The sequence below is a fragment of the Cervus elaphus genome, chromosome 17 (genome assembly GCF_910594005.1).
Source record: "Cervus elaphus chromosome 17, mCerEla1.1, whole genome shotgun sequence".
NCBI lineage: Eukaryota > Metazoa > Chordata > Mammalia > Artiodactyla > Cervidae > Cervus > Cervus elaphus.
Window position 1 is genome coordinate 25868533 of NC_057831.1, and position 14340 is coordinate 25882872.

General features: G+C 39.2%; 1 long non-coding RNA gene across 1 annotated transcript; it reads right to left on the minus strand.

The window, feature by feature from the left end:
* Positions 1-467: 467 nt before the first annotated feature.
* LOC122673569 lies at positions 468-13337 on the minus strand. The gene is made up of 3 exons (XR_006334719.1): positions 13201-13337; positions 3700-3962; positions 468-603 (listed from the first exon to the last, which is right to left on the minus strand). It is a non-coding gene; the product is annotated as an uncharacterized LOC122673569 (long non-coding RNA).
* Positions 13338-14340: the final 1003 nt, after the last annotated feature.

Below are 14340 nucleotides of genomic sequence, written 5' to 3' on the forward strand. Positions count from 1 at the left end.
TTTCCAGCCCAGTGTTTCTCATGATGTACTCTGCATATAAGTTAAATAAGCAGGGTGACAATATACAGCCTTGACGTACTCCTTTTCCTATTTGGAACCAGTCTGTTGTTCATGTCCAGTTCTAACTGTTGCTTCCTGACCTGCATACAGGTTTCTCAGGAGACAGGTCAGATGGTCTGGTATTCTCATCTCTTTCAGAATTTTCCACAGTTTGTTGTGATCCACACAGTTAAAGGCTTTAGTGTAGTCAATAAAGCAGAAGTAGATGTTTTTCTGGAACTCCCTTGCTTTATCAATGATCCAGCGGATGTTGGTAATTTAACTTCTGGTTCCTCTGCCTTTTCTAAATCCAGCTTGATCATCTAGAAGGTAATGGTTCATGTACTGTTGAAGCCTGGCTTGGAGAATTTTGAGCATTACTTTGCTAGAGTGTGAGATGAGTGCAATTGTGCGGTAGTTTGAGCATTCTTTGGCATTGCCTTTCTTTGGGACTGGAGTGAAAACTGATCTTTTCCAGTCCTGTGGCCACTGCTGAGTTTTCCAAATTTGCTGGCATATTGAGTGCAGCACTTTCACAGCATCTATCCTTAAAGAACTCACTACCTAAAGGTGAGGGGAAGGAGACCAGATATAAATAGAAAAATTAAAATACAATATGGCAAGTGCTATTTTAAAAAGTATGGAGTAAGCACTAGTAAGATCTAGATGTCAGAAAACCTAAGTCTGCTACTTTTTCCTCCTTCTTAAATCAAAACCCTTAAAATTCTTCTCTCACCCACCACCCTTCAAGGGCGACCTAAATGTAATCCTGGGTACTCTGAAAAATACCAACCAATATGAAAAGCAAATCTTTTCATTTAAAAGAAAGAAGCAAGTCAGAGCATCCCACTCCTAAGTAGGGATGTAAGAATATGAGTCTTTGCTAGCATTGTTTCAACTTCCCACAGGGTGAGCAAGAAGGTCATATTCTTGCAAAGTGTCTTTTCCAAGAAATGGGTCTTCAAAGAGCCTGTATCCATTCCATCACTAGGGCCATAGACAGGTTACTTAACCTCTCTGAGCCTCAGTTTCTCCACCTGTAACATAGTCAGAATTATAATCCCTACCTCACACAGTTCTGCCAGAATTAAATAAGGTAGCAATGATAAAAAAAAGTGTGTGTTGGGGGAGGAGGGAGTAGGCAAGTAAAGTGCCTGAATTCTTTAATTAATGCTCAATAAGTAGTCACTCTGATTAAATAAATCAACTTCTGAAGATGCTGCCTATTGTATATGCATGAGTTCCCAAACAGCTATGGGGCACACAGCATAATGGATTTCATTTGGATCTGGGGAATATACTTTGCTCCATGTACATTGTCTTGAAGCTACATTGCCAACATTAGGTTTTTAAATGTAATTGCCTTATTGCACTATAGTTTTCAGCCTTTTGAGTTAATACATAATTTCCTCTTTAACAGTTATGATAAAGCTCAACACTGAAAAGACTGGCAGAGCTGTAGGACAGAAAAGTGATGATATTGGTAATGCATGATATCCAGAAGGAATAGGAGGGGAAAATTTGAGCAGCAAGTTTTTCAATGGGGAGGGTTCACTGAAATGTAGCTTTACTGGCTTTAGAAGCCTGAGTGCCTCAAATGAAGGTTTCACGCAGGTGAAGTCTTTCAACTGGACAAAGGTTTTCAAGTGGAAAACTTAAGCACAAATTTAAAAAATATTATGAAGAAAACCTAGCCTTCCAAAGCAGTGCTGTAACCTTTCCAATGGGCTGCCCCACACTTCAAAACTGAGAAGAGGGTGAGAGAACTGAATTGTTCAGATGTATGATCTGAACCCATCTGGTTCTTAAGAGTTTTAAGCAATCCTTTGCAAAAACCTGCTTGTGCTCACAGAATGCACACTTAATCTGCAGCTTCCAAAACACTTTTTGTCAGCCTTCCATCCCTACTGCTTGCCTCTTACTCTTTCTAGGCTGGGAAGCTCCCCAGTCCATCTCCCCTTTCTGCCTGTTTCAACCATATTCAATAAGTAAGACTTATTCAAAGGCCATCTTTTCCAGGGAGTACCCTCAGCATCTTTGGTTGTGATTTTTTTTCTTGGTCCTCTGTATTTTGTCATTTGATTTTTGTCTTGATCACACGTAACTACACACTAGAGAGAAGTATGACCCAAGTCCACCTCTTCTAGATGTGAACTCTTTAAGTTTCCAGACTCTGACTTCCACATCTTTGTACACAGTGCAAATACCTACAGCCTAAGTTATTTGAAAATCTCTCTGAGCTAATTGACAAAACAAAGAATACACGGCTTAAAGTTACAAAGTGTGCTATTTATGACTTCATAGCAAGAGTAATAGCAGATACTGTGCTGGCCAAAAAGTCATCTTTTTCTGGAAAACCGCCTTCATTCACTATCAGTAATAGCATAGCGGCCTCAAGAAATTATTGAACCATAATCCAATGCCTGGGCTTCCAGATGACCTACATTTTAAGCTTAAGACCAGTGAACCATTTCATAAATTGAACTGGCAGAACTTTTACAAACATGCTCCTGGGATTCAACCTTTCTTGGAAGAGAATTGCCTGGGTGGACTTGGGGTTATTAGACTCATCACTGTATTTGGAGCTCCTTTTACCAAAGGTTAGCATTTGGAGGGAAAATAAGAACATATATGACCATTTCCTCCTTGTCTCCTTTACCTTCATCCTCTTTTTTTTTGTTTGTTTTTTTAACAAAGTGATAACACTTTTAAAAAATTACCTCTTTTATGTATTACATATTGATTGCTTATTGTCTATCTTCCTCACTAGAATGTAATCTCCACAAGAAGTCTTTGTTTTGTTCAGATGTACTGATGGATCCAAAGAGTATCTAACAATGCTTTGTACACAGCAGGCCCTCAATAAATTCATTGGAGAAATGGATAAATAAGTGAATAACAGACTACCTCCTAACAAGTATTTCTTTGCTGATAAGATAGGCAAAGGGCCAGGGGTGGAAGTGCTGAAGATATAGGAAGATTGAAGAGATTTAATAGGCCAAGGAAAAGGGGAATATATATGAGTGTGTGTGTGTGTGTGTGTGTGTGTGTGTTTACAGATAGAGTCTCAGGTAAAGAATGTGGGGAGAAAAACCTAATGCTGAAACCTTAGCTATGGCCACAATGTCTGAAAAGTGAAAGTGTTAGTCACTCAGTTGTGTCCAACTCTTTGCAACCCCATGGACTGTAGCAAGCCAGACTCCTCTGTCCGTGGAATTCTCCAGGCAAGAATACTGGAGTGGGTTGCCATGCCCTCCTCCAGGGGATCTTCCTGACCCAGGGATTGGACTCAGGTCTCCTGCATTGCAGGCGGATTCTTTACCAGCTGACCTGCAATGTCTAGGAGAGTCAAAAGTATAGCTACCAGGAAGAAAATAATGTGCCATCAGCTGGTTTTGTGTGAGTGTGCAGAGGGTGCTCAAAACATTACTCTTTCCCACTGAGTCCCTTCTCAGATGGTTTTGAGCAGGTTTTTCAGCGCTGTTGACATCTGGGGCTGGCTGAGTTTCTGTCGGGGGGCTGTCCCATACATCACAGGGCAGTTAGCAGCAACTAGCCTTCCTCACTAGACACCAGCATCACCTAACCCCAAGTTGCAAGTAGCCAAATATGACTCTAGAAGAGGTTGAATGCTTGCCAGATGAAACTGGGGCAACTTACCCTTGCTGAAAAGCACTGGTTACGAGTCTTTCTGGGGTGAGTCTTACAGACCTTTCCTCTCTGGTCTCTCCTGCTCTTCTCTCCTCCCTCTGACTTCCATATCAGCATTTTCAACTCCTCTGGCCTCTCCCCAAAGCCCCAGCTCCATCCTGGAGGCTTTTCAAATTCAGACTGGCCACCATTCCTGGATTTGTCCTGAAAACCTGGTGATCCTTCCTGGCCATTGCAGAAGTTTACATCGTCATGCTTTCATAACCAAGCATCTATAAAAAGCAAACATACAGAAAGGAAGCAAATTCACCTCACTAATGACAATCACCTTTCAGAACATAATTTCTGAGCACTGTTAGAAAAAGCACTATTATACCTCTCCCAGAGGAAAGAGAAGGGAAGAGGAGGAAGAAGAGAACCTTCTTTGCTACACAACTATCCTCACACCCTGTTTATCTCAGAAGTGGGGGTAAATGTGTTCCACAATGATGAGCACACAAAAACTACAATCTTTTCAGTAATAGATTTAAGTCAGACTGACTTTTGCTTCTGGTAACTAAGAGAGAGGCTAAAATTTATACCCTCCCCTAGTGATACGGGAGTAAGATTCTGTATTCCATTAGATGTTTTTTCAGTTAATTCTTAAGCATCAAAATTCACGTCAGAGTCCAGCAGAAGCCAGGAGGGGTAGGTAGAGAGAGGTATTTAGAAATAGTTTAGCCTTCAGTCTTGATTTGTGCCTAAAAGAATGTTTTTTAAAAGACTGCTTTAGCCTTTAAATAGTTTTGCAAGTCACATTTCATGACAACACTGTCTAGAAAAAATGCACTGTGAGCCCAAGGCACCAGCACAGAATCAAAACATCCACTATAAATATCATGGTGAATCAGATTCCACTGGGAGAAATAAACTCCCCAGGAGCAAGTTTGAGATTTTCCAGGAAGACTTGATTCTTTCAGGGCATTATAGGGATCATTTAAAGTGCAAAAATTTATGAGATCTCTAAACACACAGCTACACAGCGCACATCCACAGTACAATTAAACTGGGAGCTCATTTTCCTGAATTCACAGCAAGGATATAAAAAGCAGAGACAGAAGGTTGATCTAAATTAGATACTGTTTCCTCCAAACCTTTAAAAACCTTGTGCATTTTTTTCTCCCTTACAACCAGCTTTCCATACCTCCAGCCTATTTACTTACAGATTTTTAGCTTTGAATGTGGTATAACTAAAAAGATACAAGTCTCCCTTAGGCCATATCTTCCAAAAGACCAGCTGAAGGTGCTTTCAATTGCAATCAGCCCTGAGAATGTTTGGTTTAATCTCCACTACACCTTCTGCTTTCAAACTACAGTGGCCCAGAAGAAAGAAGGCTGAGGGAACAGGATGGGAAAAGGAAAGACATCAAAAGCATTGACATCAGCATTTCAGAGCATCCTTTGGGTGCTGTGAAGTGAAAAGAGAATAATTATTTTGGGGGAAAATCAGACAAACAAACCAGACACAGTAGCTTTCTTTTTAAATAAATGAATGGACTCTATAGTTAAACATACCAAAAACATTTTCCTAAAAGCTGATGCAATGTAAGAAGCTGAAGTTGAACGGTTCTATGAAGACCTACAAGACCTTCCAGAACTAACATCCAAAAAAGATGTCCTTTTCATTATAGGGGACTAGAATGCAAAAGTAGGAAGTCAAGAAACACCTGGAGTAACAGGCAAATTTGCCCTTGAAGTACAGGACAAAGGCTAATAGAGTTTTGCCAAGAGAACGCACTGGTCATAGCAAACACCCTCTTCCAACAACGCAAGAGAAGACTCTATACATGGACATCACCAGATGGTCAATACCAAAATCAGATTGATTATCTTCTTTGCAGCCAAAGATGGAGAAGCTCTATACAGTCAGCAAAAACAAGACCAGGAGCTGACTGTGGCTCAGAGCATGAACTCCTTATTGCCAAATTCAGACTTAAATTGAAGAAAGTAGGGAAAACCAGTAGACCATTCAGGTATGACATAAATCAAATCCTTTATAATTATACAGTGGAAGTGAGAAATAGATTTAAGGGACTAGATCTGATAGAATGCCTGATGAACTATGGACAGAGGTTCGTGACATTGTACAGGAGACAGGGATCAAAACCATTCCCAAGAAAAAGAAATGCAAAAAAGCAAAATGGCTGTCTGAGGAGGGCTTACAAATAGCTATGAAAAGAAGAGAAGTGAAAAGCAAAGGAGAAAAGGAAAGATATTCCCATTTGAATGCAGAGTTCCAAAGAATAGCGAGGAGAGATAAGAAAGCCTTCCTCAGTGATCAATGCAAAGAAATAGAGGAAACAACAGAATGGGAAAGACTAAAGATCTCTTCAAGAAAATTAGAGATACCAAGGGAACATTTCATGCAAAGATGGATTCAATAAAGGAGAGAAGTGGTATGGACCTAACAGAAGCAGAAGATATTAAGAAGAGGTGGTAAGAATACACAGAACTGTACAAAAAAGATCTTCACAACACAGATAATCATGATGGTGTGATCACTCACCTAGAGCCAGACATCCTGCAATGTGAAGTCAAGTGGGCTTTAGAAAGCATCACTATGAACAAAGCTAGTGGAGGTGATGGAATTCCAATTGAGCTATTCCAAATCCTAAAAGATGATGTTGTGAAAGTGCTGCACTATATATGCCAGAAAATTTGGAAAACTCAGCAGTGGCCACAGGACTGGAAAAGGTCAGTTTTCATTCCAATCCCAAAGAAAGGTAATCCCAAAGAATGCTCAAACTACCGCACAATTGCACTCATCTCACATGCTAGTAAAGTAATGCTCAAAATTCTCCAAGCCAGGCTTCAGCAATACATGAACCGTGAACTTCCAGATGTTCAAACTGGTTTTAGAAAAGGCAGAGGAACCAGAGATGAAATTACCAACATCCGCTGGATCATCAAAAAAGCAAGAGAGTTCCAGAAAAAACATATGTTTCTGCTTTATTGACTATGCCAAAGCCTTTGACTCTGTGGATCACAATAAATTGTGGAAAATTCTGAAAGAAATGAGAATACCAGACCACCTGACCTGCCTCTTGAGAAATCTGTATGCAGTTCAGGAAACAACAGTCACAGCTGTTGGAACAACATTTGTGGAACAACAGACTGATTCCAAATAGGAAAAGGAGTACGTTAAGGCTGTATATTGTCACCCTGCTTATTTAACTTATATGCAGAGTACATCATGAGAAATGCTGTGCTGGATGGAGCACAAGCTGGAATCAAGATTGCCTGGAGAAATATCAATCACCTCAGATATGCAGATGACACCCTCCTTATGGCAGAAAGCAAAGAAGAACTAAAAAGCCTCTTAATGAACGTGAAAGAGGAGAGTGAAAAAGTTGGCTTAAAGCTCAACATTCAGAGAACTAAGATAATGGCATCCAGTCCCATCACTTCATGGCAAATAGATGGGGAAACAGTGGCAGACTTTATTTTTGGGGCTCCAAAATCACTGCAGATGGTGACTGCAGCCATGAAATTAAAAGATGCTTATTCCTTGGAAGGAAAGTTATGACCAACCTAGACAGCATATTAAAAAGCAGAGACATTACTTTGCCAACAAAGGTCCATTTAGTCAAGGTTGTGGTTTTTCCAGTAGTCATGTATGAATGTGAGAGTCGGCCTATAAAGAAAGCTGAGTGCCAAAGAATTGATGTTTTTGACCTGTGGTGTTGGAGAAGACTCTTGAGAGTCCCTTGGACTGCAAGGAGATCCAACCAGTCATCCTAAAGGAAATCAGTCCTGAATATTCATTGGAAGGACAAAGTTATCCAATACTTTGGTCACCTGGTGTGAAGAACTGACTCATTTGAAAAGACCCTGATGCTGGGAAAGATTGACGGTGGGAGGAGAAGGGGACAACAGAGGATGAAATGGCTGGATGGCATCACCAACTCATTGGACATAAGTTTGAGTAAACTCTGGGTGTTGGTGATGGACAGGGAGGCCCGGTGTGCTGCAGTCCGTAGTGTCTCAAAGAGTCGGACACGACTGAGCGACTAAACTGAACTGAACTTAATGTCAAATACAATAAGTTTGGAGTAAGATAATCTCATGCATTTTATTCCAGGAAGGTCAATTTGTGTTAGATTTGAAAGAAAATTAGAAATGGAACTTATGAGGAAGAATGGGAGAGAATGATGTTTTAAAAATTATCTTTATAATAGGACATATAAAGCCCCAATGTTTATAATAAATATTCAAAGCTATCACTCATCTTTATTGAAATAAAATATGTCATATCAATTATATTAAAAGTTAGGTTCTGGTTCCCATTCTGTCAATAATCAATCTCTGTGACCTTATATATACTTCCCTTCTCTTTATCTCTGTTTCCCAGCTTTTTAAGTCAGACAATTAGACTAGATTATGTCTTGTATGTGTACATGCTAAGTCACTTCAGTCATGTCTGACTCTTTGTGACCCTATGTGTAGGCCGCCAGTCTCCTCTGTTCACGGGATTCTCCAGGCAAGAATACTGGAGTGGGTTGGCATGCCCTCTGCCAGGGGATCTTCCCAACCCAAGGATCAAATCCACGTCTCTTAGGTCTTCTGCATGGGCAGACAGGTTCTTTACTGCTAGAGCCACCTGGGAAGACCCCCAGATTATGTCTTAAAGGTTACTAATGTGAATAGACAAAATTTGTGTACTTTCTGGGATTCTTCTAGTCCTGAAGACTTATCCGGAAAATATGTAAAGGTAATACAACACTTTTTTTCCTTTGCTCTTTATTTTGAAAACTCCCAAACAGCCTTAGCTGCTCAGAACTGTCTTCAAGAACAAGGAACATCAATATACCCATAAAATGAATTCTAGGTATTTGTGGAATAGGCAGTAATTGAAAGAATGTGGAATAAATGGCCTATAAAGGCCATTCCCACTCATCTGTTGAACTGTTCTAATTGTTTACCTTTTAAACTAGACAGAATTATACTATCCAAGAGAGAGAAAAATATAAGCAATCTAATGCGTTAAAAGGAATTACAGAATATCCCATGGGTTGTGGCCATCCGTTATTGCCTAAAAATAAGAGCACTTAGTGATTGGAACTGAGCCAAGTAGTTTTTGAAGGGGGATTAAGGGGGATTAAGGGAGTATGAGGCATGGCAGAGGAGGGCAAACTTGACCTACAATGAAGAAGCCAGGGTTTTCAGCTAAGTATCTGGGAAAGCCCAACTGTGCTGCAGGAGCTGGCTGGAAGTGAGTAAAAATGGTCAGGTTGGGTGGAGAGGAAGGGAGGCTGGTCATTAAAAGTAAAATTCCCTGCTTCATAGTTTTACCAAGGGTTCTTCTTGTCCAGTGGAGAAGGAAATGGCAACCCACTCCAGTATTTTTGCCTGGAAAATCCCATGGACAGAGAAGCCTGGTGGGTTATATAGTCCACTGTGTCTCAAGAGTTGAACACGACTGAACACAGCACAGCTCCTTGTCCAGGTACAAAGTATTTGTTTAAGAATGTTGCCATATGCAAAGAGATGATTGGGCAGGTCTCTTTATCCCCAAATGAACAAGTACCAGATAAGAGTATTGGCCAACTCTTCCACTTCTCACGACTTCAAGGTTTGTGTGAGGAGACCTATCATACCTCACCAGACCAAAGCTCCCCAGCTAGAAGAGCCAAAGTCCAAGGGGACTACATACTTTTACCAATTAATTTCTAGAAAAACTCTATTTATCACGCATTGGATTTCTTCCAGAAATTAGGAAAACGGTGACTTAACTGCTGAGTCAGCTTGTCCTGTCAGACTGTCAATCATTGATTTTCTATTTTTTGTGTGTGCTTTTTGCTTTTAATGTTTTTAAGTGGCAACAGTCGTGTATGAGGGAATGCACATGTCAGCTGAATTAGTATCATGCTGCCTTGACGTTTGTGGCCCCTTCACCAGCCCTGGAACTCAAAGAAAGTCTAATGCATAAAAGGAGGCTCCCTTCTTTTCTCCTTGTCCAAAGTGAAGCCACTTTATAGAATTCCATAAAGTATAATTTCTCCTTTTTTCCAGATTTAAGAGGGTTGACAATAAAACGGGACTGCAGGAGATTTTTTTCTTAACTCTGAATCAGCAAACCAAAAATTAGAATTTATTGCATTCCTAGTACAGAGGTCAGGACACCAGAGCAAGGACTCAAGCCAACACAAAGACAAGAATTCCTTTTCCTTCCAGAGGGGCCTACTGCAATAATTCTTTGAAGTAGTCTAAAGAAGTTTTCATCCCACGAAAAACCTCCATCTGAAATACATTTATTTTTAAAAAGGTAGATATACAAAATCATCTTCTGAGATACATTTTATAAGGAATGCATAATCTAAAACGTTACTAATGAAAGGAAGTAGAATCACATAAATCTAATAATCCTGAAGAGCCATAAAATCTCTGATCTGCCTCTGGAAAAGGATTGGAGCTTAGACCATTCTGCTGGTCAATAAACATTCCCAGTTCTACTCAGAAAAATGTTGGGCTATGAGTCCAATGTTCTGAAAATATGTGGATGTAGAAATCAATTCTGAGCAAGACTCTCCTAATAAGGAGTTCTAAGTCTTTGTCTACAATGCCTTTCTAACGTTTTCAAAGAGTTCACAACTGACCCATTATTGAAGAGACATGTGCTTGCTCTGTTTTCCCCACAGCGGTCACATACTGATGTTGAACAACTCTGCTGCCTTTCCTGGCTCCTTTGCTAGGGTTAAAAACACAATCTCCTGAGTTAAAGGAAAACCTCCCAAGAACACACTTCATGCCAATTGATTATCCACATTGATATACTCAACAGATGTCATTTACATGCACAAAACCCCTCCTTACACAATGAATGCATGCTAAAAATAACCCTTTCTGCTCCCACTCATAAAGAAGAATTGCAATGTAATGGCTATATGCAAGAAAAAAATTGAATTTGAGTTATTTTTCAATTAAAATGTTCATAAAATGTAATACCTTATATTTCATAACAAATCATTTGTGATATATCCTTACTATAAAATAGGATACTTCACTGTGTCATGGTAGCATATAAAGTAATAATTCTTAATAAATTATTCTGACCAAAAGACAAAAATAAAATGAATATATTTCAGTTAAAAAAAAAAAGACAACAAAACAAAACTATACACAATGGATAGTTTGTCAGGAAGCTGTAAATTCACAAAAGGAAGCTTTCCCTGATTACTTGGCTCAGGGGTAGAAAAACTCTCTTCAAGCAAAATAATTTTCCACTAGAATATAGTCTTTGTCATGTTTAAGTCATGTCAGCTGAGTTAAGACCATATTCTTTACTACACCAAGTAAGATGAAAGAGCTCAAGGTAGGAATTTAAATTGTGAGAGAACATGGCTCACATTTAAGTGATATTCAATTTGCTCCTTTACGTGGCTTCCTCAGAACTTGATCCATATCTCCATCCTTTCCAATCTCATTCCTGACACCACTTACTCGCCTACTTCCCCCAACCTGCAACCTCCCTCCATCATCATTACACACTCCAGCTATTCCGTATCGTTCCTGCAAATAGTCACACACAGAGTAACATCGTTCAAATCCTAGCCGTACCACTTACTACCTGCGTAACCTAAGGCAAGCTTCTAAATCTCTGTGCTCCTCATTCCTCATCCTCAGCCCTAAGTTAGGAATGACACCACTCAATTCATAGGATCATTATAAAGATTACAAGAAATTGTTCATGTGGAACACTTGGAAAGTGCCCACTGGATATTGACTTTCAACAGTATTAATTTCTCTGCCTATAACATTTATTCCACTCCTCACCCCTTTTCATATACTCAGTTCCTTCAAATCTTTCAAATAGCATTTTAAACAGGAAATCAAATAACCACATCCTTGACTAGGTTAATATTCCTTTTGTTTATACTATGTCCGTTATCAAAGGACTTCATATCACCTGCTGCTAGTTCCTACGTACTGTTTTCTCCCACTAAACTGTTGGCTCCATGAAGACAAATTCCGTATCTACACTGTTCCCCATTTCACTCCCGCCCCTCACCACACTTAGTACACGTGACCTCAGTTGCTTCAGTCATGTTCCACTGTTTGCAACCCCATGGACCATATGGCCCACCAGGCTTCTCTGTCCATGGGATTCTCCAGGCAAGAATACTGCAGTGGCTTGTCGTGCCCTCCCCCAGGGGATCTTCCTGACCCAGGGATCAAACCCATGTCTCTTATAGCTCCTGCATTGGCAGGTGGACTCCTTACTGCTAGCGCCACCTGGGAAGCCCATTCGCACAAACCAGGCCCTCAAAATAATTTGTCAAAAGAATGAAAGATTGAATGAATGAAAGTTGACGGGCAAGGGAAACTCACATTTGCTTGAATTTTAATTGTGTTTTAATTTTATTTCGAACATGGTTATGATTTCTTCTACATGTTTAATTGCCTACTCATAGGCATCCCTTCTCTTCCACTCCCCAAAACTTCTGCTGCTACTGAAAGAAACAGAATTATGGCAGTTGCTCAAAGAGAACAAGTTGAAACATTATTTAAAATGGAAGCCATGAAAGTTGCAAGTCCTTCCTTGCACTTTTTCCTTTGTAAACCTCAACACAGAAGGCTGCTTCTATACCCTAGTATCTCGGCCATATGGTCTGTATGTTGCTTACTGCTCTGACTAACTTGCTATTTGCTTTACCAAAGCATATTTAGCTGATCTTACTTTTTAAAAAAGGAAAATGTAGAACATTGAATGCTTCATTTAAATCTATTACATTTAATCTGTAAAGGCTAAATAAAACATCATTTTATTTTTACTAAAATCTTTGTTTCATGCTAAGGCTAAACTTAAGTTCTAGTTTTCCTCAAAATTTTAGGTTGTTCAATTCATATTATAAGGTTATGTATAGAAATGCTAACTCCACATGGAAAGCTATTATGTTTGCAATTATCTAATTCTGTTACAAAATAATGTTTTTTAATACCTATTAAATGTGTCTGAAATGTTTTCCTGTTCATGGTAGGAAGTTCGCATAAATATCTAGTAAATAATTATAGGTAAAATGCTCACAATTGTATGATGAATAATGAATAATGACAATCATTAAATCCTAGGGGTTCATGTATTTATTCATTCAATATTTATTAGACATTGTGCTAAGCAATGGGCATATAACAGCACAGACATGGACCTGACCTCTTAGAAGAGAATGCTGGCATTAAAGAAATAAACTTCCAAAAAATGTAAATTATACTCATGGTAAAATTTATAAATAAAAAGGATACCAGCAGAGCTAATAACAGAGGGGACCTAATTTAGATTCAAGTGTGAGGAAAGTCTCCACAGATACAGTATTTAAAATAAAACTAAAAAAGAATTAACATCAATTCTACACAAACTTTTTCAGAAAATACAAGAGGAGAAAGTACTACATGAATTATTTAATAAGAGCAATATTTCCCTGGTACCCAAATCAAACAAAGATAGTATAAGAAAGAAAACTCCAGAAAACATACCTTATGAAATAGAAGCAAAATCTGTTAACAAAGTGTTGTTCAGTCACTCATTCGTGTCCAACTCTTTGCTACCCCATGGACTGCAGCACGCCAGGCTTCCCTGTCCTTCACCATCTCCCAGAGTTTGCTCAAACTCATGTCCATTGAGTTAGTGATGCTATCCAACCATCTCATCCTCTGTCGTCCCCTTCTCCTCCCACCTTCAATCTTTCCCAGCATCAGGGTCTTTTCCAATGAGTCGGCTCTTCCCATCAGGTGGCCAAAAGTATTGGAGCTTCAGCTTCAGCATCAGTCCTTCCAAAGAATATTCAGGGTTGATTTCCTCTAGGACAGACTGGTTTGAACTCCTTGCTCTCCAAGGGACTCTCAAGGGTCTTCTCCAGGACCACAGTTCAAAACCATCAATTCTTTGGCACTCAGCCTTCTTTGTGGTCCAACTCTCACATCCACACATGACTACTAGAAAAACCATAGCTTTGAGTAGATGGAACTTTGTCAGCAAAGTAATGTCTCCATTCTTTAATCCACTGTCTATGTTTGTCATAGCTTAGCCAAATACTAGCAAACTAAATCCAAGAATATGAAAGCAATATGAAATGAATATGAAAGAATATGAAATCATGAGGAAAGGTAAGGCTGGTTCAACATTCTGAAATCAATAGATGTAATTCACCATATCAACAGATTAAAGCAGAAAATCACATAACCATCACAAAAGATGTAGAAGAATGTATGTAACAAAATTTAACATCCATTCATAATAAAAATCCTTTTAGCAAACAAGGATTAATAGACAGTTTCCTCAGTGTGATGGAGAGAATCTCCAAAATGTCTCCAGCTAATATCACAGTTCACAGTGGGAACTGCATGCTTCCCCGAGAGTGAGAACAAGACAAGGATGTCCTCTCTCACCACTCACATTTAACATCCCACCTTAGGGTTTGCTCAGTGCAATAAAGGAAAAGTAAAATAATGAAATTCAAAAGCAGATTGGAATGAATGGAATAAAACTATCCATTTGCGGACAGCATGATTTCCTGTGGAGAAAATCCCAAAGAATTTATTTAAAAGTTAGTAGAACTACTAAGTCATTTTAGCAAGAGTTAAAGAACAGATCAATTTTCTTATATCTTGTATTTC